At 41.9% G+C, this 19161-nt stretch overlaps 1 long non-coding RNA gene and 1 pseudogene across 1 annotated transcript in view; both read right to left on the reverse strand.

Moving 5' to 3' along the window:
- LOC139038274 (uncharacterized) overlaps positions 1-18200 on the reverse strand; it is an 89961-nt gene extending 71761 nt beyond the window's left edge. The window contains exons 1-3 of the long non-coding RNA XR_011491253.1: positions 17878-18200; positions 14022-14090; positions 10924-11096 (exon numbers count right to left, since the gene is read on the reverse strand). This is a non-coding gene — a long non-coding RNA (uncharacterized lncRNA). The remainder of the gene's footprint in view (positions 1-10923; positions 11097-14021; positions 14091-17877) is intronic.
- LOC139038196 (large ribosomal subunit protein uL24-like) lies at positions 5934-7352 on the reverse strand (annotated as a pseudogene).
- Positions 18201-19161: the final 961 nt, after the last annotated feature.

Raw genomic sequence — 19161 nt, forward strand, 5'->3', positions numbered from 1 at the left:
CCTCAACTTTCTATCTTTAAATAGGGATACTAATACCTACGCCAGTGATTTAAGTGTACAGTGCCAGATTCCTACTTTGAGATTAGTCATGTACATTTCCTGCCTGTCCCCCAGCTCTCGGTGACCAGTTTCTTCTCAGTGATCTGAAGAGAGGAGATGCAGAAAAAGGATGGAGGAGGGGTAGCTTTTGTCAGTTGGTGTTAATGAGTTGACTCATACAGTTGAGAAGAGTGAGACACCTACCTACCAACAGTGTGGCATTCCAGAATGTTTTTTCTCAACTGTTATTAGAGTTTCTTTTCCTCTCCAAGATGAGTTTTAAATGAATAAAAATGCTGAAGGGTATGGAAAGCTAGGAGATAATTGGCAGTGCAATTATTACATGCCCAACCTATCTTGGGAATGACCCTTCAACACCAAGGTATATGGGCTTCCCTTGTGGCTCAGCTGGTAAAGAATCCGCCTGCAATGCGGGAGACCTGAGTTAGATCCCTGGGTTGGGAAGATCCCCTGGAGAAGGGAACAGCTACCCACTCTAGTATTCTGACCTGGAGAATTCCATGGACTGTATAGTCCATGGGGGCGCAAAGAGTTGGAGAAGACTAAGCGACTTTCACTTCACTATGATTGTACTAACATAGGTTTATTCATTCATTCATCAATCATTCAACTGGCATCTATTATGTGCCTGTCAAGTACCCAGCACTGCGCTGGGTATTCAAAGCTTTAGCCCTCAGGCACATTACAGCATCATTTACAGACATATAAACAAGCGCCCTAAAGTCCTGGCACACAAAGTGTAGCCTGTGGGCCAGCAACATTGGTATCCCCTGGGAACTTGCTAGAAATTCAGCATCTTGGTCTCTTTAACTTTGGTTAAGAAATAAGTATTGTCTCGCTGTGACAGATGATCTTATCTGACCAAGTATTTCAAAGTTTTTTGACAAACTTCCCAAATACCAAATTTTAATTAACATTCTTTTGATTTCCAGCTAACTTCGGGATGCTTTAGAGGGCATCTCAGAGAAATGTTTAACTAATACTATTTGGTATATTAAATTACATAAAGCCCATTACTACATGAGCAATAAACCTACTTAAGATATACTGTATAGATCAATGTTATTAATAAAGACATTCTAAAAATTTATATAAAGTTTCTAAAATTTGGATAAGTCCTGGTATAATGCTATAGTTCTAGTTGTTATCTTAAAAAGTTGTATGTCACAACAGTAACTAAGCTTCTATATCAATTACACTGTAATCAGATGTCTAACCATGCCTTTTCAGTCTTTTGTCATTCATAGGCAATTATTATTTTACTCTGATGGTGTTGCAAAAGTGCAGGAAGATTCATAGAAAGACTATGGAAGCAGTTACAACAGTTCCACATTAAGATGATGTCTGTGCAGGAATTCCAGCCCAAACCTACCTAAAACAAGAAGTTGTCTTGCCCTTGGGGACCCCAGATCAGGCATCCAAAGATTTTTACTTCCTGACAGACAGAGTTGATGCCCCTACTTAGCCCTGAAGCAGCTACAGAAAACAGACTATCCCCCTCTGCTTCTCATAAGATTATGGGAGTAAAATTTTTAAGTGGGGAGTGAAACAGAAGGGAAGGGGGCAGGGCACAACCTTTAAAAGAATGACAGTCATTGAGGACACAACATATACTGGTTAGAACCAACTAGGTCTAAGATAGTGGATAATTGATTTCCACAAAACCTTGAGCCTTAATATACTTTCAAAATACATGAGCAAGCTACCCACAACACACCCACAGGTGACAGGTCCAAGGCTGACCATAAAAGGTCAAGAAGTGGGCAGTGGCCCAAATTCCTGGAAATCTCTGTCTCTTCCCCAAAATAGCTGGAATACTCTTCCCACTCATTAGCTTATGAAACTACCTACCCCCTATGAAAACTGACAACACCGTGGCTCCCTCCTCTCACTTTCTGAGATGGCCCACGCTCAATCTATGGAGTGTTTATTTCCCTAAATAAATCTCTTTCACTTAATGAAAAAAAGAAATCAGCATCTGAGGCCTAAATTTAGGCCTAATGAATCAGAATCTGCATTTTAACAAGGTTACAAGGTGATCTGTATATACATTATAACTTTAAAAGTAGTGCTTTAAATGGGACCTAATTAAAAGCTTTTGTACAGCAAAGGAAACCATAAACAAAATGAAAAGACAACCTATAGATTGGGAGAAAATATTTGCAAACAATGCTACTGACAAGGGATTAATTTCCAAAATATCAAATGTTTAATATATATATAAAAAAACAAACAACTCAATTAAAAAAAATGGGCAGAAGACCTAAGTAGACATTTGTTTGAAAGAAGACATACAGATGGTCAACAGATACATGAAAAGATGCTCAACATCACTAATTATTACAGAAATGTAAATCAAAACTACAGTGAAGTACTATCTCACATCAGTCAGAATGGTCATCATCAAAAGGTTTACAAATAATAAATGCTGGAGAGGGTGTGGAAAGAAAGGAATCTTCCTACACTGTTGGTGGGATTGTAAATTAGTGCAGCACCTATGGAAAAGAGTATGGAGATTCCTTAAAAACTAAAAATAGAGTTACCATATGATCCTGTAATCCCACTCCTCGGTGTATATCTGGAAAAAACTCTAAAGATATATGCACCCCAGTGCTCACAGCAGCACTATTTACAATAGCCAAGACACAGAAGCAACCTAAGTTTCCAGGGACTGATGAAGAGAAAAATAATGTGGTATATACATACAATGGAATTCAGCCATAACAATGAAATAATGCCATTTGCAGTAACATGGATAGACCTAGAGATTATCATGTAAGACAGAGAAAGACAAATATCATGATATCACTTAATGTGAAATCTTAAAAAAATGATATAAACACACATTTATAAAAGAGAAGTAGACTCATAGACATAGAAAACAAACTGATGGTTATGAGAGGGAATGGGGGGCTGGAGATAAATTAGAAGCTTGGGATTAACAGACACACACTACTGTATATAAGGTAGGGAGCCAATAAGGACCTACCATACAGCACAAAGAACTATACGCAGTATCTTATTATAACCTATCATGGAAAAGAATCTGAAAATATACAGAAAGGTATAACTGAATCACTTAGGTGTACACCTGAACCTAACACAACACTGTAGCTCAGTTCAGCTGCTCAGTCGTGTCCGACTCTTTGTGACCCCATGGACTGCGGCACTCCAGGCCTCCCTGTCCATCACCAACTCCCGGAGTTCACTCAAACTCATGACCATTGAGTCAGTGATGCCATCCAACCATCTCATCCTCTGTTGTCCCCTTCTTCTCCCGCCTTCACTCTCTCCCAGCATCAGAGTCTTTTCCAATAAGTCACCTCTTCGCATCAGGTGGCCAAAGTATCGGAATTTCAACTTCAGCATCAGTCCTTCCAATGAATATTCAGGACTGACCTCCTTAAGGATTGGCTGGTTGGATCTCCTTGCAGTCCAAGGGACTCTTAAGAGTCTTCTCCAACACCACAGTTCAAAAGCATCAATTCTTCAGCACTCAGCTTTCTTTATAGTCCAATTCTTACATCCATACATGACTAACGGAAAAACCACAGCCTTGACTAGACAGACCTTTGTTGGCAAAGTAATGTCTCTGCTTTTTAATATGCTGTCAAGGTAGGTCATAACTTTTCTTCCAAGGAGTAAGTGTCTTTTAATTTCATGGCTGCAATCACCATCTGCAGTGATTTTGGAGCCCAGAAAAATAAAGTCACCCACTGTTTCCCCATTTATTTCCCATGAAGTGATGGGACCAGATGCCATGATCTTAGTTTTATGAATGTTGAGCTTTAAGCCAACTTTTTCACTCTCCCTTTTCACTTTCATCAAGAGGCTTTTTAGTTCCTCTTCACTTTCTGCCATAAGGGTGGTGTCATCTGCATATTTGAGGTTATTGATATTTCTCCTGGAAATCTTGATTCCAGCTTGTGCTTCTTCCAGCCCAGCATTCACCAAGATTTACTTTGCATATAAGTTAAAAAAGCAGGGTGACAACATACAGCCTTGACGTTCTCCTTTTCCTATTTGGAACCAGTCTGTTGTTTCATGTCCAGTTCTAACTGTTGCTTCCTGACCTGCATACAGTTTCCTCAAGAAAACTGAGGTCAGGTCAGGTGGTCTGGTATTCCCATCTCTTAAAGAATTTTCCAGACTTTGTTGTGATCCACACAGTCAAAGGCTTTGGCATAGTCAATACAGCAGAAAGAGATGTTTTTCTGGAACTCTCTTGCTTTTTCGATGATCTGACGGATGTTGGTAATTTGATCTCTGGTTCCTCTGTCTTTTCTAAAAGCAGCTTGAACATGTGGAAGGTCACGGTTCACATATTGTTGAAGCCTGACTTGGAGAATTTTGAGCATTAATTTACTAGCGTGTGAGATGAGTGCAATTGTGCGGTAGTTTGAGCATTCTGTGGCATTGCCTTTCTTTGGGATTGGAATGAAAACTAACCTCTTCCAGTCCTGTGACCACTGCTGAGTTTTCCAAATTTGCTGGCATATTGAGTGCAGCACTTTCACAGCATCATCTTTTAGGATTTGAAATAGCTCAGCTGGAATTCTATCACCTCCACTAGTTTTGTTTGAAGTGATGCTTCCTAAGGTCCACTTGACTTCGCATTCCAGGATGTCTGGCTCTATGTGTGTGATCACACCATCGTGATTTGATTATCTGGGTCATGAATATCTTTTTTGTATAGTTCTTCTATGTATTCTTGCCACCTCTTCTTAATACCTTCTGCTTCTGTTAGGTCCATACCATTTCTGCCCTTTATTGTGGCCATCTTTGCATGAAATGTTCCCTTGGTACCTCTAATTTTCTTGAAGAGATCTCTAGTCTTTCTCATTCTTTGTTTTCCTCTATTTCTGTGCATTGATTGCTGAGGAAGGCTTTCTTACCTCTCCTTGCTATTCTTTGGAACTCTGCATTCAAATGGGTATATCTTTCCATTTTTCCTTTGCTTTTCACTTCTCTTTTCACAGCTATTTGTAAGGTGCCCTCAGACAGCCATTTTGCTTTTTTGCATTTCTTTTTCTTGGGGATGGTCTTGATCCCTGTCTCCTGTACAATGTCACGAACCTCCGTCCATAGTTCAACAGGCACTCTATCAGATATAGTTCCTTAAATCTATTTCTCACTTCCACTGTATAATAGTAAGGGATTTGATTTAGGTCATACCTGAATGGTCTAGTTACTTTCTTCAATTTAAGTCTGAATTTGGCAATAAGGAGTTCATGATCTGAGACATAGTCAGCTCCCAGTCTTGTTTTTGCTGACTGTATAGAGCTTCTCCACCTTTGGCTGCAAAGAATATAATCGATCTGATTTTGGTGTTGACCATCTGGTGATGTCCATGTGTAGAGTCTTCTCTTGTGTTATTGAAAGACAATATTTGCTATGACCATTGTGTTATTTAAAACATTGTAAATAAACTATAGTTCAATTTTTAAGAAATGGCTTTTTATAAAGTACTGCATTAATGTGTTATGGCTGTTGAGATTGTGGGCTATACCAGGAACATGCTGGGACATGACAGGTTGGTCATTTTTACTTTATATGGATCCAAAAAGGCTCTACACTAAAAATTACCTGTATTAGTTTACTAAGACTGCCATAACAAAGTATTACAAATTGGGTGGCTTAAACAACAGAAGGGCTTCCCTGGTGGCACTATTGCTAAAGAACCCACCTGCTGATGCAAGAGACATAGAGATGTGGGTTTGATCTCTGGGTTGGGAAGATCCCTTGGAGAAGAACATGGCAACCCAGTCCAGTATTCTTGCCTGGAGAATCCCATGGACAGAGGAGCCTAGTGGGCTACACAACCCACAGGGTCACAAAGAATCGGGCACGACTGAAGCAACTTTGCACACACGTGCACAAACAACAAAAATTTATTTCCTCACAGTCCTGGAGGCTAAAAATCCAAGATCAATGTGTCAGCAGCCTTGGTTCCTTCTGAGGGCTAAAGGAGAATCAGTTCCATGCCTTTCTTCTGGTTTCTGGTGGCCTTTGTCATCCCCTGGCTTGTAGATGGTGTTCTTCCATGTCTCTGCATGGTCTTTCCTCTCTGCAAGTCTATCTGCAACCAAATTTAGTCTTTTTATAAGGACACCAGTTATTTTGCATTAGGGCTCACTCTAGTGACCACATCTTTTTTTTTTTTTTAATTTTAACAGTTTTTAATGAAAGCTGTAGACAAGATGACTTTATTCCCAAATCTTCTCAATTGTTTCTTCCTTATATTTGCTCTTCTCCTTTCCTACTTGGCGAGATCTGGCTTTACGTTCGAGGATCTTTTTGCAGTCTGTCCAGTTTTAGTTTGGTGATAACCACCTTGCTGGGGTGAATGCCCACATGGACAGCTGTGCCATTAGCCTTCTCACACTGCACTCGTTCAGTGTAGATGCCGTATTTCTCCCCGTAAACCTGGACCACTGTGCCATTTGCTGCCCTTTGTGGTGCCCTCGTACAACCCGCACCTCATCATCCTTTCGGATGGGCATGGATCAAACGTTGTACTTCTGTCTTAGCGCTTTAGAAAGAGGAGAAGACATAATTTTCCTGCAAATGTGGGAAGCCACATTGAAATGCCTTCTTCGATTCTTGCTTCGGTCAGAAGTCACAAAGGGACTGAACTTCATTTTGGCCACTGGCGCTTCAGCGATGGCCACAGAAGGGAAGAGATCTGCAGGCTGCTTCCGGTTCTCCAGTGACCACATCTTAACTTGACCATCTGCAAAACTATTTCCAAATAAGGGACTGGGATTAGGACTTCAACATCCTTTGGGGGGACAAAATTCAATCCTTAGCATGACCTTTGACCCCCAACTTGAAAATGATTAGGTATCAGTGAAACAAGCTGGGCATTTCAGGTGGTAGAACCAGAGTTAGTAAAGGCACGGGCAGGTGACGAAACCAGCTTAAGGAATCACACCTCTCAGTAACCACCGTTGAAGGATAAGAGCAAACGGAAGGTGAGGGAAGGAAGGAGGCAGATTTACTAGAAAACTAGGTAGGTTTCAAAATGCTGCAACAGAATTGAACTTCTCATTCTGTAGGCAAGGACTCCAACCTTCGGCGATGTGGCCAGGTTTCCAGCTCCCTGGAAGCAGGATGCAGAGTGGACTGAGTTGGCCGCTGGAGTCATGTCACAGTAAAGAGGTCTCTACATTGGTCTCTGTGAGAGATGAGGAGGGCCTGAGCTGGGGCAACTTCAAATAGGATGAAGAGTGGGGGAAATGAGCGTCATGAGGAAATGGTGATATCAGCCCTGGGTTTCTTGCTTAGTCTGCTTATGTGGGAAATACCTACCTCAAGAGGAGCACGTTAGACTTAGGACTTGTGTTCCTTGAAGACGAGAATTTGGCCCAATGATAAAGCAAGACAAAGGATGTTCCCCTTCTGTAACCCCAACCCCTGGTAATCAACATACAGACACATCAGCAGAGCTTCCTGGCAACATTCAGACAAAGTTGCAGCAGGAGAAACACTCATGACTCTTCTGGGATTCAGATCAAAGAATAAAGAGGAAGAACCTGGAATGAAAGGCAGTCTCTCTCTCACCAGAAACTTTAGGAATCAACTTAGAATCTTATCTTCCCCAAACCTTGGAGGTGAGCCAGCTCTTAAAGCAGGGTATTGGAAGAAAAACACCCAAGTATCAAATGGCTCAGACGATTTGATAAACACGTGTGCCTGCTGGGAGGCAAGGCTGCTCTTGGAGTCCCTTCATGGCTGGGAAGTTAGAAAGCACTGCTCTAGTCCTCATTCAGTCTCCCTCTTTGTAAGCCCTTGGTTCTGCATCCACTTACCTGCGGAACACAAGCTATGGCAGCCTTGGACTGTGGTAAGGCATGCCTCAGAGTAATGCAGAAAGCTCCCCAACTACAGCTGGTTCTCACAGGGTCCTGGAGCCAAAGTCCTCTCCTAAGCTGACAGACAACACAGACAACTTAAGGGAAAAAAAGAAATGACACAGCAGCTAAAAATGAGAAATTTCTCATGATTGCACCCTCCTAGCTTAGACATTTTTTCTGTAAAAGTCCAGATAATAAATATTTTAGATTTTGTGGGCTTAGTGCTTTTTTCTAACAGCACTTTAAAAATGTAAAAAATCATTTTTAGTTTGTGGGCTGCACGATATCAGGGTACAGATGATATAGTCTGCTGACCCCTGAAGCCACGGACAACAACAGATACACAATCTGTCTTGCTTAATCACTTGAGACATTTGAGTTTTTATTCTCACCTCTTTCTACCATAGAGTCTGATTAATTGGGCTCTTGCAGTTAGCTGACTTGAGAACTCTCCAAGAATTCAGAAGCAAGGCTTGTGTGGCCTGCCCTCTTATAAACAAACACACTCTAAGGTCTGAGGTGCAAAGTGACTGATGCACAGGAAGCAAAAGGCCTCTAGTCTTCTACTCACTACCTTAAAACCCTGAGCACTAACTTTTTTTTTAACTTTTTGGCCTCACCCTGTGGCCCATGCGATCTTGGTTCCCCAATCAAGGATTGACCTGTGTCTCCTCCATTGGAAGCATGAAGTCTTAACCCCTGGACCACCAGGAAGTCCCATGAGCACTAGTAAGGAAAGAGGAGCCTCACTGAGAAGCATAAGAAAAGGCCTGCCTCTGAGATGGCATGACTTTACGTTCCCCAAACAGTCATGGGTTATGCTTCCAATTAGCTCCAACCCTCCCTACATCCTGCAGAGAAACTCTTGGCCAGTTCACATGTGTTAGGTGTTACATTAGTAGCACACATCATGGTATCGATGCAACAGGCCTGGTGTTTGCTTTCTGACTCATGGACATGGTTTCCGTAGAACTACAAGCATGCAACCTCAACAATGCCCAGTCTGTTCAAGGTACAGACTACTTTAGGAGAGTCTGGTTTAAAGTAGAGTAGATTAAAGGAAATAATCAGAGAAAGAAGAATTACAAAAAAGATTTATGGATAGATCTCACTTCCAAACCCAAATCTCTATTCTAACATCAAACAACGCAGATACTACTGTGTACTTAAATGGATGCAATGGGGTGAATTGGAGTTAGTAAACTCTAGCATATATGCAAAGACAACAATATATGATGAACAATATGGCTCTGGGTTTTTGTGTTATTTTATCCTAGAAGCATTGATAAAACCATTGATTTGAGCATATGCAAAGACAGTTAGATATTTGCCTGATAATTCATAGAGTAAACACACACACACTGTGTACTCTTCACACCAAGGAAAAGGACTGAAGACTGCTTGGAGCGCTCTGTTATCTTCTCCTGTCCTTCTCACCCCCCAACCCTGCTCAGAACCCTGCTCTCAGGTGCTAAACATTTTCAGTTTACAGTAAGCATCCTGCCAAGAACTGAAGGGAAAACAATGTGCCTGTCATTAGACCATCTGTGAACTGTTCTGTCCCATGAGCCCGGACAAAGCCATGCTCACCACAGGTCAGTCTGCTCCTCGGCTATATACACGGGTGTTTCTCTGTGTGCCTCGGAATCCCCTCAGAGTGACCTCACCATCGTGTTGTCCAGAAAAGTATCAGGTGAAAAATAAAGGGCCACTTTTCAGCTATTGTATTGCTGGCTTGCTTTATGTCCAGAAATATTCTATTTAAATACAGCTTTTGTATAACTTGGAAAATGCTCACTATAATTGCTAAAATATCAATGTAAACCTTCTTGGCTTTGGTATTTAAATATATCCATGAGCTACTATCAAACTGTGCAAGTTGAAAATTGTCTGCAAAGAAATGAAAGTGACAAATATGGTAGGAATATACAATAGTACAAATGAAAAATAAATTGCCCTTTGAATTATGCTCATTTAATAACTGAAAACATTGTACTGCACATAGGGATTTTATGAGGCATAGCATTTTAACTGCTGTTTCTCAATGCAGCCTTCTATCTGTTCCATCTCCCTCTAAAATGCCATAACCCAATGTCCTGCAACTGTGAAGGAAGGACACATTTTGAGTTATAAACCTGGGCTCTGCCACGCACAGCTGCCTTCTTAGAATAGTACAGCCCACTGCCAAAATAAATGAACAGCATCTTTTTGTGGAACTTACTGTCAGAAACCCTCTAGCCTCACGTCTACAAGCTTGATTGGTAACAGAAGCAACCCAAGGGAAACTATGTGATGCCTGCTCTCTGCTCAGTGGTGCCGTCTGTGCATCTGCTATTCAGACCCAGCTTTTCATAGCAACCGTTGAATATGCAAAGTTGAATTTAGGGATGCCAGAGTTAATTAACACCAGCTCCATTTGATGGCAAGCTTTGTAAACAATCAGGATTCTAACTTCTCTAGACTTGAATTTGGGAGCCTGACAATTTTTATCCCTTGGAGTTAGGAATTTTACATAAAGTATAAATAGATGATTTCAGGTCATACTTACTTGCCAAAAGATGGAACACAGATTGGTAAGGATGCCTGCACACCTACAGGCTACTGGATGAAGGAGGATTTTCAGTTATAATGGTTAGCAGTCATACTTCAGTTTAAATTCAGAGGGAGGCCCAGGCTTTCCCTCTGTGGAGAGGCAATAATCTGAGGCAGGCTCTTCAGAAATCCTAGGTTGTGACTTCCTTTTGCTAATTTTCCTTGCACACACTTTAAGAATGACTACTACTTTGCTGTTCTCAAAGTGACCATGCAGTTGGATGCAACAGAAGAGGGTTTCATTTTTTCCAAGTTATACGCTGTGCCCTGAAGATACTGCAGAGGTTCAGCATCTTGCCAAAGGCAAATTTCCCCCATATTCTCCCCAATCTATGTACTTCACAGCTCCATACAAACCATTCCCCTTACACAAAACTCTGAGTTGCCACAGAAACACCCATCTCTTATCCGATACCTGGCATTTGAGGCTCAGCACTTCCAAGTTTAGAAACCAGGCAGCTTCTGCTCTCTGAAACGAGAGAAGACTCCAGTGAACTTTCATTTTTCCAGAGGCTGAATGTCCAGGTTGCTCTTCCTCTGGCCACTTGCCTTTGGCATTTTGCTGCCCATTGACACTGCCAGCAAAGCCTGGGCAAGAGAAGTTAAATGAAGTTAGGATTCAAATCTGCCGATTTGGTTCCTCCTTAGACACTGCCTGGTAAAAGATGTGACCAAGAAGAAGGGGGACATATCTAAACCATTTTTTTTTCAATCGGAGGATAATTGCTTTGCAATATTGTGCTAGTTTTCACTGTACAACAACATGAATCAGCCACATACATACACATGTCCCCTTCCTCGTCGGCCTCCCTCCCACTGCCCCAGCCCACTCCTCAAGGGCATCACAGAGCGCTGAGCTGGGCTCCCTATGTGTCCAATCCATCTTAAAGCGTAAATTATCTAGGAGTTGTAGCCATCTGACAACTTGAAAGTCAGGGACTAAAACGATTTTTAAACCTTTCGTAAATGAACTTACTCCAACAAACTAGGAGGACCGTGGACAAGTCAGGAGACAAAGAAAATGAATCAAGAACGTGAATATGGAGAAAGCTGAAAACTGTGTTGCTGGATCTAGACAAGGAAAGGCTCAGTGCAGTTTCCTGACGTGCAATACGAAGGAGTCACATTGAGTGAGAGCTGCAGTTCCCTCCAGCTATGACTCTTCCACAGCGTTTCAGCTGAGTGTAAGATTATTATTTGTTTCTGTACCGAATGGCAATTACAAGGAAAGACCTGGGCACTCAGGGCAGGGCTATTTTGTTTTTCTTCTGCCAGGAAACTTCTCTTTCTAAGGCTGTGAAAGATATCCTAACAGTCACTATGAATCCACCTCTACCATGTGAGCAACGGCTATCCACCAGGCATTCTGCTAGGGACCCAGGATACAAAGGTGAATAGGACCCAGACTCTGCCTCCTAGGAGCCCAGAATCTGGGGAGGGAGACAAATGTTAAAAAACCACCCCAATACAATACAGTAAGTGCTGCACTAGAGATAACGTATGAAATATTATGAGTTACACAAAAGATCTTATGGGATGAGGCGAGGCAAAGAAAAGGATGTAAAGGCATTTCTGGGAATGGTGATGAGTGAGAAGTGGAAGGAACAGGAGCAGCTTGTGTGTGAAGTGGAGCAAGAAGGCAAGCACAGAAAAGTGACTGGAGATGAAACTGGAAACAATTTAAAGTAACTTATACAGCTCCCTAATTAACGTGGATGTCATCTTCAAGGCAAAGGTTCTTGACTGGGGGTAAGTAGTCATGGCAAGAAGTCAAGAATTTATTGTCTACAGATTGAATGTATCTTATGTTTCTGGATAGATATTGTTACTGGTCAATTGTATGTCAATGCTTTATTTCTTAATAAGAAAATAAATTGTAAATTGTTGCTGAATTCAAAGTAACTTTTAATTTAGGTAATCTCTCAATTAACAGGTGAAAAGAGTAAAGCTCTCATGGGGGCATCCATGATGTTTTTTGACATGAAAAAAAAGAAAAAACATGCAAAAAGGATTGGGAAATACTACTTTGGGTGATAAAAAAAAATCGTTACTTTAAATAAGGGCTGCAGCATGATTTAAATCATTCACTGTAGGAATGAATGAATTTTGGAATGATCACTCTAAAAGATATTCAAGGATGAATATGAGTACAGTGAAAGGAAGCTGCTCAAGTTGAACAATGATAAGAGCTTTGACAGTAACAGGAAGAGACAGAGGAAAGGACAAACTCATGAGGTATGTAGAAGGTAGAGATAAAAGGATTTGTTGACAGACTGGACAGACAGGAGAGAGAAAGAGAAGAGAGTAAGGACCACTCCTAGGTTTCACATTTGGGCTGTGAAATGAAAGTGGGACATACAGGAAACAGAATTGTTGGAGAGAAAAGGAAGCTTGATTTGGGATATATTCACTCAGAGGTGCCTGAGGGACAGAGAAGTGGAGTCCTTAATAGGTGATGGGGAATATGAGTTGGAACCCCAGGACAGAGGACGAGGCCACAGATTAAGTGATTCCACAGATACCCAGTGGAAATCATGAGAATAATTAGGAAAGGTAATTGACTCACTGGAAAAGACCCTGATGCTGGGAGGGATTGGGGGCAGGAGGGGAAGGGGACGACAGAGGTGAGACAGTTGGATGGCATCACCGACTCAATGGACATGGGTTTGAATAAGCTCCAGGAGTTGGTGATGGACAGGGAGGCCTGGTGTGCTGCGATTCATGGGGTTGCAAAGAGTCGGGCAAGATTGAGCGACTGAAGTGAACTGAACTGAATGGAAACCTCAAGAGTGGATGACACTACCCAGAGAGACTTGCTGATTGTAAGAAAGGAGCTTAGAAAAGAATGCTATGAAACATCAAACTTTAGGGCTGGGCAGTAGAAGAGTGCTGACAAAGGCGACAGAAGACACAACAGGATCTGAAGGGACAGTGAGACAGAAACTCAGGAAGAGATGGCAAAAGGCTAGACATCACAGAAGTAAATTAAAAGGGAATAAAAAAGAACGCAACAAATTCTGGCCACCAAGGGGCCATGGTGACCTGTAAGAACCCCTCAGAACAGGAATGGGCAGAGAAGCCAGAGCACAGGGCATTGAGTAATGAGTTATAAACCGAAGAAAAAGAAGCTAGGAATGAAAGGAAAAGAGAGAGAGATACAGGACAGTAGACTGAGGAAACAGCAAACAAGGAAAGTGATTTCAGACCTGAGGAAACACGAGTGTACAGGTTTCAACCAAGGAAAGGCTGTCAAGGGAGAGGAATTATGAAGATAGGGAAAAGGGTGTCAATTGACAGAGCCAGTTCCAGAACCAATGAATGGGTTGATCGTGATTACCTCTCCTCCCCAGCAATCTCGACACACTACTATTTCTTCCCCTGGGCTAGCAGAGAATTTTCACACCACTGTGCCACTGCCGTGGTATGAAATCGCTTAATCTGTGGCCTCACGCTGTTCTATCAGCTGGAAATAACTTGCCCACTTACCCTGCTTTCTCTTACACGTGCACTCACCCTTCTGATCCACAGCAAATCCTGCCCTCCTCTGAGAATCCCACCTGATTTCCTCTGCAATTCCCAGTCCTACAAAACAAAGATGAACCTGCTGTGTACCTTTATCACAGACTTTATTTGTACTGCCATCATCATTTTCCTCTCTGTTTCCCCCAGTAGAATGTGAACTCCTGAGGGCAGGGATTTTGTCATAATATGCTTTGTATCTTAATTGCCTAGACTGTTATCTGATTGACAGGGGCAGGAACTGTAATTGCACACTCACTTTGGAGGATGCTTCAATCCTAGCAAACTCTGTCACACATGTAAGATGATCTTCCTCTTACAGAGGAGGAAGCTAAAATTCAGAAACTCTAAACAACTTGCTGAAGGTCACATTATCAAAAGTAATAAGGCGGGGCGAGGGGGGCGGGGCGCTTCCCTGGTGGCTCAGTGGTAAAGAATCTGCCTGCCAATGCAGGAGACGTGGATTTGATCCCTGGGTCAGGAAGATTCCCTGGAGAAGGAAGGAAATGGCAACCCGCTACAGTATTCCTGCCTGGGAAATCCCATGGACAGAGGTGCCTGGTGGGCTACAGTCCATAAGTCGCAGAAGAGTTGGACACGACTGAGCGACTAAAAAACAACAAAAAAATAGGTGGTGACATATTTTTGCCACTTAAAACTGACCCGCATATCCTCAAAACTATCCTAAGCATGTCTCCTACTATGTCCTTCTAGGACTGTTGCTCCCAGCCTACAAGACGGGATACAGAAAAATGGGTATGGTGAACAGGCCTCCCATGATGCATGGTGCTTCAGATTGGATGGAGGCAGGATTACCCTACTATTGGTGTGGCAGAAACTTCTCATTGCCCCCCCACCCTGCCCCAATATCAGTTCTTTCTTCTTCTCTGGTAACAGTCTATGGCCAGATGACAGCTTCCAAGAAAGGAACCATCACCTACTCTTCACCTAGGTATCCCTAAGAATGAAGTTCTCACCAGTGGCCTTTAAGACGAAGGTGCTCATGCATCTTTAAGAGACAGCTGATGTATTCTCTTTACCCTTTATTTTTCATCCCCTTTTCCACAAAACTTCCCAAGTGGCACCAGTGGTAAAGAATTTGCCTGCAAATGCAGGAGATACAAGAGACATGGGTTCAATCTCTAGGATGGGAAGATCCCCTAGAAAAGGAAATGGCAACCCACCCCAGTATTCTTGCCTGGAAAATCCCATGGACAGAGGAGCTTGGTGGGCTACAGTCCATAGGGTTGACAGAGTCGGACATGACTGAGTACACACACACACATATTTGTGCAAAATAAAATTGAAAAGCTAAAAACTGAAGATTGGACAATAATTTCTTAAGCAAATGCAGATACCAAATCCAGGTATGACAATATTAATTTCAAACAATGGAAAGTTAAAGCAAAAGACAGTAGGAAGGACAAGGAAGACCATATTCCTTCATAAGGATCAATGATCGGGATCTGCTACTAAGTAACAAACATCAAAATACATAAGATAGAAACAATTAAAAATTACAAGGAGGACTTCCCTGGTGATCCAATGGTTGGAGTCTGCCTGCCAATGCAGGGGACATGGGTTCAATCCCTGGTCTGGACAGATTCCACATACGTCGGGGCAACTAACCCAAAGCACCACAACTGATGAATCCTGAGAGCCCTAGAGTCCATGTTCTACAACAAGAGAAGCCACTGCAATGAGAAACCAGAGTACCTCAAGTAGAGAGTACCTCCCTCTCACCACAGAGAAAGCCTGCACACTGCAATGAAAATGCAGCCCAGCCTAATAAAATTCAATAAAAAATTATAAGTCAATAGACATAAAACTAGAATGACCTTTTTGATAAGTCAGGTAGACTAAAAATAAATGCAATGAATTCTGGAGTTAAATAATTACATTAAAAATTAAATCATTAAAAAATCTAGGTGAAAAACTAACTGATCTGAGAATGGGTAAATCTAAAAACAATGAAGAAACAACAGGAGAAAGAAATGAAAGATTTATCTGTGTAATTTTAAAATACGTAATCCAAAAAAAAGGTGAATGACATACTAGAAAAAATTATAACAGGTACAACAGGCAAAAGGTATTATTCTAAATTTATGAGGGTCTCATAAATATCAGAGATACTAATATTCTATGCTGCTAAGTCACTTCAGTCGTGTCCGACCCTGTGCAACCCCATAGACGGCAGCCCACCAGGCTCCCCCGCCCCTGGGATTCTCCAGGCAAGAACACTGGAGTGGGTTGCCATTTCCTTCTCCAATGTGTGGAAGTGAAAAGTGAAAGTGAAAGTCGCTCAGTCGTGTCCGACTTGTAGCGACCCGATGGACTGCAGCCTACCAGGTTCCTCCGTCCATGGGATTTTCCAGGCAAGAATACCGGAGTGGGGTGCCATTGCCTTTTCCAACATTCTAAGCTAGTTCTATCCAATTGTTCTAAATCTGCACTGTCCAATAGGGTAGCCACTAACCACAAGAATACTTGAAACAAGGCTAGTGTCACTGTTGAAATGATGATATATGGGGTATATTTGGCTAAATAAATTTTATTATTAAAATAACTTTTCATTAAAATTATTTCACCTGTTTCTTTTTACTTGTTTAATGTTGATACTAGAAAATTTTAATTACATACATGGCTCACGTTAGGTCTTTATTGAAAAGGGCTGTTTTAGAATAAAGACACATTAGGTCTTGATTGAAAAAGGCTGATTAAGAAAACAAAAAATTCAAAAAAGAACAATAAACTAGGAAAAAATTGTTTGTACCTCACTTATAACCCAAGAAATACAAATTGAAACAAGATACCATTTTTTCTTTGAAATTGACAAAGTTAAAAAAAAAAAAGACCTCATTGTTGGCAAAGTTTCCATAAAATGGAGAGCCCATAAAATGGAAACTCTCATAGAGTGCTGATGAGAGTATAAATGAATTCAACCTTTCTTGAAAGCCATTTGGCAATATGAATCAAGAATCTTAAAAACACTTATACTCTTTGACCTACTGTTTCTGTTTCTAGGAATTCAGCCTAAAGAAATAATTTTTAATGCAATTAAAGCTTTTGTATAAGGATATCCATCACAGTGCTATTTCTAATACTGAAAAGTTGGAAACAAATAGACAACAGAGAAATTGTTAGGTATATTATGGTTCTACCTTATTATTCATATTGTATAGCCTTAAAAATTAAAAAAAAAATCTAGTGATGAGGAAAATGTTCACAATAAACTGAAAAAAGCAGGACTTATTTTACAGTATAACCATAAAGAATACTGTATGTATGTACATATCATGCATATAAACACTATTTCATATCTTTAATACCTTAATTTCCTAGTTTATAACACCTTTCACCAAGTTAGGATCAAAGTTAGATAATGCCAAAAAGGCTGTAAGTGGGTGTCTCTGGGTAGTAGAATTATTTTATTTTCATCTTTATACTTTCTTGGGTTTTTTTCTCCAAAATATTCATGAGTATGTACTATTTTAAAAATACGAAGAGAACAATCCCTTTTATGAAAGTATCTAGGCCACATCAATCCCCACCCTCTCTCAGGTTGCAAGCCCTCTATGAACCAGAGCCCTTTTCCTTTCCAAAATTATTTCCCATGGCTGCCATTAGTCATGTCAGAGTTCCCTCCATGCCACGTCTGTCCTCGCCTCCCTCTCCCTAATGTGGTCTGACTTCCCACTGAGCACATGCAGCTCAGAACATTCACAAACCCTCTCATTTATCCCACCAAACAATCCTGAAAGGTGGGAATTATTGTCTGCGCTGTAAAGAGAGAAGGGGGAGAGGAAATGGTGTTTTTTTCAGTAACTACAATTTCACCCACCCTTCTTACCTTCTGCACAACTGTATTTCACCTCCACTCGCTGAGTGATATGGAGCAAGTTACTTAACTTCCGTAAGGTTGTCTTCTCACATGCAAAAGGCGGGCAACAATGGTACAACCACCGCGGAGCTTCTGTGAGGACGACGGGATCCCACTACTCAGTTCTCTTAGGCCACTGCCTGGCCTTCTCCTACCACTACTGACCCCACCTCCTGCCGGCTATCTCAGGCCAGCGAGAACTAGTCCGGTGCAGACACAAAGGAAATCTTTCTTAGCTCAGAGAGTGGAGAGCCAGAAGCTCGGGCTCTAGAGCACAAGTTCATCCCACAGGTAGTGGGCCCGGCTGCCTTATATGGATCTCGCGAGAGGGGACAGAGTTCTCGCGGGGCGGGACAGAGTTCTCGCGGGGCTGGCTCAAGTGCGCTGCACAGCTTCCATAGAGCCGGGCTGAGCGCTCCTCTCTGCACACTGCCTGCGGCCACCGCGGACATCTTGACTTGAGCGTTGTGCTCAGAACTATTGCACAGGCCTGGCCAGAACTGAGTTATAGGAAACAGCTATAACTCAGAAACTCTGGTCTAAAGGGCTGGGTGCAAGGTCCCTGCATGTGGCCCCCTGTGAGCAAGTGAAACCAGATTCAGCACAAAGGATTTTTTTTTTTAAAGTGTAAACCTTATTTCATTACTCAGATTCCTTTTTACATTTCCCAGGAGTCGTTAATGGGCTTTGCCAGCGACAGTGCCAACTCAAGTCCCTCCTCGCCTTCCAACTCTCTCCAGCTCCTAAGACCCATGCCTTTCTCTGCCTTCTCTACTCTTCCTTAACACAGGGCCTGGTGGTTCTGTGTGTTAGTTGTGATTCCTCAACTGCACCACAAGCTCCCACCCGGGAGAGGCAGAGCCCTTTACCCCGTCTCTCTCTCCCACCACATTGAGTGCTGTGGAACATTCTAGACTTCAACATCTAATTGCTTGAATAATATTTAATTGCTTGAAAAGTCAGTGGCATTATTTCACATGTCAGCTCTTGGGCAAACTGAAATTTTCATACAGGGTGAGCAGCCAGTCACATGGATTTAATAGGCGTCTCCTAGAACATTCTTACAAGCCAAAGACTGAGGAGAGGCCCATCCACTTTACTCAAGCAAACCTAAAGCACCTGCATATTGCCACGGGCTGGATACATCCATTGCCTGAATTTGCAGGGACCCCCTCCTCCCCCCAGGGAAGTTCAGGTGGTGCTAATGGTAAATAAAACACTTGACAATGCAGAAGACCTAAAAGACTCCAGTGT

The sequence above is a fragment of the Odocoileus virginianus genome, chromosome 14 (assembly GCF_023699985.2).
Source record: "Odocoileus virginianus isolate 20LAN1187 ecotype Illinois chromosome 14, Ovbor_1.2, whole genome shotgun sequence".
NCBI lineage: Eukaryota > Metazoa > Chordata > Mammalia > Artiodactyla > Cervidae > Odocoileus > Odocoileus virginianus.